Here is a 7,096-nt window from a genome sequence, read left to right as displayed (position 1 = left end):
AAATATTACAGTTTAAATGGACGATATGTAAGAATCTTCACTTATTGTATTGCCAGTGTGTGAACAGCTTGTGACGAGACCAGGTTGTCTATGAAAGCCTGTAAACGGATGTTAATGTGACGAACGGGATGGTTTTTCTGGGTAAATCAAATGGATGTGGCGTTCACACTCCCGAGAGCCTCTCTTCTGATCAGTGACGCATGAAACGAAGGCTTACACAACGGGCCTGTCCTCACACACACACACACACACACACACACACACACACACACACACACACACACACACACACACACACACACACACACACCGCAAGTCTCTGCACTCAGGGCCGGCCCTGACCAATTTGCTGCCCTAGGCAAGATTTTACCTGGCGCCCCATGCATCACAGCCCATTTCACCCCTTCATTGTGTTCATGATTTAGCATATATAGATATATATATATAGGCCTATATACACACACACACACACACACATTACAGCCTAAACACAAATACCAAGAGCATTACATAGCATTCAAGTCAAGTCCCCATTATCTTTTATAGCACAATTTACAATAAAGATTTAATGTGAACTTTGCTATTTTGAATAAACCTGTAAATAAATATCATTACTATGCCATAAAATGTACAGGCCAAAAGTTTGGAAACATTACTATTTTTAATGTTTTTGAAAGAAATTTCTTCTGCTTATCAAGCCTGCATTTATTTGATCAAAAATACAGAACATTTTTTAATATTGTGATATATTATTACAATTTAAAATAATTGGTTTTCAATTTATTATGCTTTAAATTATCATTTATTTCTGTGATGCAAAGCTGATTTTTCAGCATCATTACTCCAGTCTTCAGTGTCACATGTGACATCCGGTCTATCACATGATCCTTTAGAAATCATTCTAATATGATGATTCATTATCAAAGTTGGAAACAGTTCTGCTGCTTAATATTTTTTCATAACCTGTGATACTTTTTTAGGATACTTTGATAAATAAATAGTAAAAAAAACATTTTTTAAATGTTTTAAAAATAGAAATCTTTTGTAACAACAATATACACTACTGGTCAGTAATTTGGGGTCAGTTGTTTTTTTATTTTATTTTTTTGGTTGAAATAAATCAATACTTTTATTCAGCAAGGATGTGTTAAATTGATAAAAAGTGATCGTAAAGATGATTTATATAATTAGAAAATATTTTTATTTTATTTTAAATAAATGCAGTTCTTTTTAACATTTTATTCATCAAATATATTAGGCAGCAGAACTGTTTCCAACACTCATAATAAATCAGAATATTAAAATGATTTCTAAAGGATCATGTGATAGACTGGATGTCACATGTGACACTGAAGACTGGAGTAATGATGCTGAAAATTCAGCTTTGCATCACAGAAATAAATGATAATTTAAAGTATAATAAATTGAAAACCAATTATTTTAAATTGTAATAATATATCACAATATTTATAATTTTTTCTGTATTTTTGATCAAATAAATGCAGGCTTGATGAGCAGAAGAAACTTTTTTCAAAAACATTAAAAATAGTAATGTTTCCAAACTTTTGGCCTGTACTGTATACCCACAACTGCACAACTGTAGAGTAAAACATTAATAAAAAAGTGATAATAAAAAATGCGTCTTAAAACTGACATGATTGTTACAAAACCACACAGTCTGGGGACTCTGGAGAACTCAGAACAACTGCTAACATTAAGTTTAAGGTAAAAATAACTGCCATGAAATTATAGTATCTTACTCCTATGCCATAAATTGTTCATTCACTACATCACTTTACCTCTGTCTTTATCCCCTTTTATCCTCTTCTCTTCTTTTTGGCACTGTATCTATCGCAGACTATGCTCATTTATAATGTGTCATGTAAATTCGGCCTTCCGTCACAATCAGGAAACTTTCACCGCGTCTAGAACTGGCGCGAGCTGCCAGGATCGGTTCGACGAGCTGTGTGTTAACAAAAGCAGTGCTGTCTACATTGGATGCGGAGTCGCGCACGCTACACAACAAATTACCAACAACTGATCGCGCGCGCGCTCTGTTTCTGACGCACTTCAAGCACTCGATGGGCGGGGGGCGATTGGTGAGCCGGACTTTTTTTTTTTTTTTTTGGTAGTATTTCGAATTAATGGTTTTAAAATAGTATTATATATATATATATAAAAAAAAATTTAAAAAATAAATAAAATAAAAAAATTCACTCGTTCACTCATTCTGGCGCCCCTATGGATGAGTGGCGCCCCTAGCATTTGCCTATACCGCCTATGCCGCGGGCCGGCCCTGTCTGCACTTGACCACTAGTGTACTTGCATGACGAGTTTCCTGAATCTGGTCCAAGTGTTCGAGGCGGAACGAAGACCACATGTGTGTGTGTAACACGTATGATCACCCGCTGGGACACACTCATATTACACAACTGGTTATTTACACATTTTCGAATTTCAATACTTTGCACACATACTCATCTTTGCGTGCAACACCTTATGTTTTACTCGCAAATTATATGTGATTAATGCAATTAATGCTCTTACACTGGAATGTTTTCATAGACATCTCGTGATTTCAGGGATGCATGATGGGATACGCTTAGAAACACACGATTACTGATCCCGAAATAACGTTAGAGAAGGGCTGCGTCTGAAATCACACACTTGCTGGGTTGTTGTAACGATCATTAGTGAGAGTGTTTGTTTGTTTGCTTGACCCGATTCTGGATTACTCAAATAAACAAATCCAGAGGGTGAGACAGGAACGGGTGAGACAGGAACGGGTGAGACAGGAACGGGAAAAGAGAGGAAAACGCTCAGAGATGCAGTGTACACAACTAACAAGACTTCGCAAAGAAGCAGGCTTATATAGGGTGAATAAACCACAGGTGAATGTGATGATGGCTGATTAGTCTGGGCAAAGGATCATGGGAAATGTAGTTTGTGGATGTGTGGGGTTGGAGCGCCCTCTGATGGTTATCCCGGGCACTCTCACTGGTGATCGTTACAGTGGTTTTAACCCAATGTTGGGTCAAACATGGACAAACCCAAACGTTGGATTAAAAATGCGATTTAAAACTTCAACCCGACGGCTGGGTTCGTCCATCTTTGACCCAGCATTGGGTTAAAACAACCCAGCAGAGTCGAGAAACATGTGACAAAAGAAGTATGTCTGCATTCACTGCACTCATGAGAAACGTCCTGGGATGAGACACTTCTCCCGTGTGGATCCGATGGACACTTTATATCCCATGAGGCCACAGGAGAGGATTTATGCACTTTATTTTACAGTACATGCACTTACAGTGTTACTTGCCTAAAGCGCTGGGGGATTTACGGTACATGAGTTACGGTTAGTCAGGGTTAGTATCTAGTTTTTACCCAGTTATTGCAATTACTATAATAAGTACATCATGTACAGTCAAACCAAACATTATTCAGACACCAGATATCATTTTTTATATTGTTTCACTAGTGTGATCAGGACACTATAGTTCATTTATGTAAGTGAGGAGAGCAAAATAAAGTAAACTGTGACATATTATACCCAAACATTCTTCATACAGCGACTACCAGTGACATTTATACAAATTTGGGACCAAAAATGATTCAGACTCTTTGACCTGACCATGTTTTGCTGAACTGTTTTTTTCTTACCCTAGCAACCTTCTAGCAACACCATAGCAACCACCCAAAACACCCTAGCAACCACCTAGCAACCATCCAAAATACCATAGCAACCACCTAGCAACAGTATAGCAATCACCCAGAACACCCTAGCAACCGCCAAGCAACCACCCAAAACACCCTAGCAACCGCCTAGCAACCACCGAGAATACCCTAGTAACCACCTAGCAACCACCCAGAACACCTTAGCAACCCACTAGAAACACCCTAGCAACCGTGCCAAATTTTGCCACTGCAAGCACCACTCACATTTTCTTCAGGAAATGTACATTCTAGTTGCTAATGCTCTTCTTACACACAGACTGAACACAATGAAGCATTGCTTGGTGATTGGTTGAGCTAAACTGGTATTATCTAATTGTGTAGTTAAATTTAACAGCTGACAGATATTCAACATAATTCATGTGTGAGACAGTCTAACAGAAGGATGGACAAAACCAGTCAAATATCAACTGAGTTCTGCTCATATTTTATTACCATTTTCTAAACTATAGCGAATAAACTGTGATAATGTGAGAAATGTTGAAGGTGTGTGAATACATGTGTGTTTGACTGTATATGGGGAACAGGACTGTAAAATAAAGTGCTTCCAAAAAAAAAAAAAAAAAAAAAATCATAATTATTCCAGACTTTAGTCCAGTTGTGCGTGCGTGTAACAGCATGAGCACGCGCGCGCGCGCGTGTGTGTGTGTGTGTGTGTGTGTGTGTGTCTGATTGATTGACTGATGTAAGTGCTGGATCACAGTCTCAGAGGTAAAGGTCAGATCGTGGCTTTCTCCTCACAGAAACACAGATAACATGAAGATGCACGTATAAGATGGATTTTAGAGAGTTTCTCCTAATCAGATCCATCAGACCTGCAAACCTGGCGTCCAATAATCAATGCATTTCAGTTACTGTGACGTTTCTCAAAAAACAAAGAAAATCACGTATGAATCAAACCTGATAATGAGCGTTTATCATCTAACACATGACTGTCAGGGCAGAAACTACAGACTTCTGTGGGTCTAATGGGAAACCAGGATGTGGCTGAACCAGGACAGGTTCTCATGCTAAATATTATGATATTCTGTCATAGCCTTTCAATATACATGGACACATATTTTCCTGTGTGACACATATTGACACATAAGCGCTGTGACTGATGAAGCTTCTCACAAGCAAACACTTCTGGCCCAAAGAGTCCGGCTCAAACATCTGAGACAAAACATATATTAATAATGTGTCGCCATCTAGTGTTGAAGAATGAGTATAACACACACTGTCAAATGAAACACTCTTCTCATGTTCTCATTCGCTTCCCTGACAGGAATAAAACACACTTTCTCTCTCAGGCTCTTCCACTTTCTAATGATATGTTCAACAAAAGATGATTTTAAGATTTAAAAAAAAGTGTGTTTTTAAAAGTTAAGAAATTACAGATTCAATTCTAATTGTAATACTTGGGGCAATACTATGAAATAATTTGCCTTTTAAATATGAAACAAACATTATTACATTAAAGTTCAACACTGGTAAAAGACTAGGGTTATTATCCAACCAAAGCTACAACAGTAAACATTAAAAACATTAATTTTGTTAATTGAAATAAAGCGGAAATAAAATAAAATGTAAATATTAGTTTAAAAGATAAATGAAAATTAGAAACATTGCCTTGACAATAAACTGAAATAAGTTTAATTTGAAGCTCTAAAATTGTTAACTGGAAATCAATAAAAACTAAAACTGAAATAAAACAATTTAAACCAAAACAGCAATATTTAAAAAATAATAAAAATAAACTAAAATTAACATGAAACAATATAATAATAAAAGATAATTCTAAATATTAATAAAACGAGAAATAAACAACACTAATTCATTTATAATTATAATGTATACTTTTGCTTTACGCACACATTTTCCCTGACAGCTGTATTACCATATAAAGGTAAAAACTATTTAGACATATTAGTTATTACAAATATTAGGAAGATCCATGCAAATGATTATTAATATGAATATGAATATAATAAATATTAAAGGTGACATTTGGCCCTCTAGCGGTAAAAACAAAACTCCATGGCTTTTGCGGAAGAACATTGTTTTGTTGTGGTTGTGCTTCGGCTGTGTCTTCGGCTCGTGCGGATGAACGTGTTGATTTATAAATGAGTTCTCTCTCTCTCTCTCTCTCACACACACACACACACACACAGTTTCTCTCTCTCTCTCTCTCTCTCTCTCTCTCTTACACACACACACACACACACACACACACACACACACACACAGTTTCTCTCTCTCTCACACACACAGTTTCTCTCTCTCTCTCACACACACACACACACACACACACACACACACACACACACACACACACACACAGTTTCTCTCTCTCTCTCACACACACAGTTTCTCTCTCTCTCTCTCTCTCTCACACACACACAGTTTCTCTCTCTCTCTCTCTCACACACACACACACACACACACACACACACACACACACACACACACACACACACACACACACACAGTTTCTCTCTCTCTCTCTCTCTCACACACACACACACACACACACACACACACACACAGTTTCTCTCTCTCTCTCACACACACACACACACACACACACACACACACACACACACACACACACACACACACACACACACACACACACAGTTTCTCTCTCTCTCTCTCACACACACACAGTTTCTCTCTCTCTCTCTCTCTCACACACACACACACACACACACACACACACACACACACACACAGTTTCTCTCTCTCTCTCTCACACACACAGTTTCTCTCTCTCTCACACACACACAGTTTCTCTCTCTCTCTCTCTCTCTCTCACACACACACACACACACACACACACACACACACACACACACACACACACACACACACACACACACACACACACACAGTTTCTCTCTCTCTCTCTCACACACACAGTTTCTCTCTCTCTCACACACACACAGTTTCTCTCTCTCTCTCTCTCTCACACACACACACACACACACACACACACACACACACACACACACACACAGTTTCTCTCTCTCACACATACACACACACACACACACAGTTTCTCTCTCTCTCTCACACACACACACACACACACACACACGGCAAAGCAGCCGGAACCACTTTCCTCGCGGATATGACGACACGGGTGAGTGACGCTCAGCACAGTGAATCAGCGTCAGATAAAAACAACGTTTAGAAGAATTGATTCTGTATTATTTACAATGTGTTCATTTTGAACAGAAAGGTTAGTGTAACTTGATTAAAGTATTAAATAATTTACTCCTGAGTTGAGCGCTTATGAGACACAGAAGGACAACGTGTGTAAAAAGTGCAACAAAATATGAATTCAATATTATGATCTCGGATTCTTGAAAGACAGTAGGTT

The sequence above is a fragment of the Leuciscus leuciscus genome (assembly GCF_965113295.1).
Source record: "Leuciscus leuciscus genome assembly, chromosome: 20".
In the NCBI taxonomy this organism is placed as follows: Eukaryota; Metazoa; Chordata; class Actinopteri; order Cypriniformes; family Leuciscidae; genus Leuciscus; species Leuciscus leuciscus.
The sequence above is the reverse complement of the archived record's forward strand: the minus strand, read 5'-3'. Positions refer to the sequence as shown.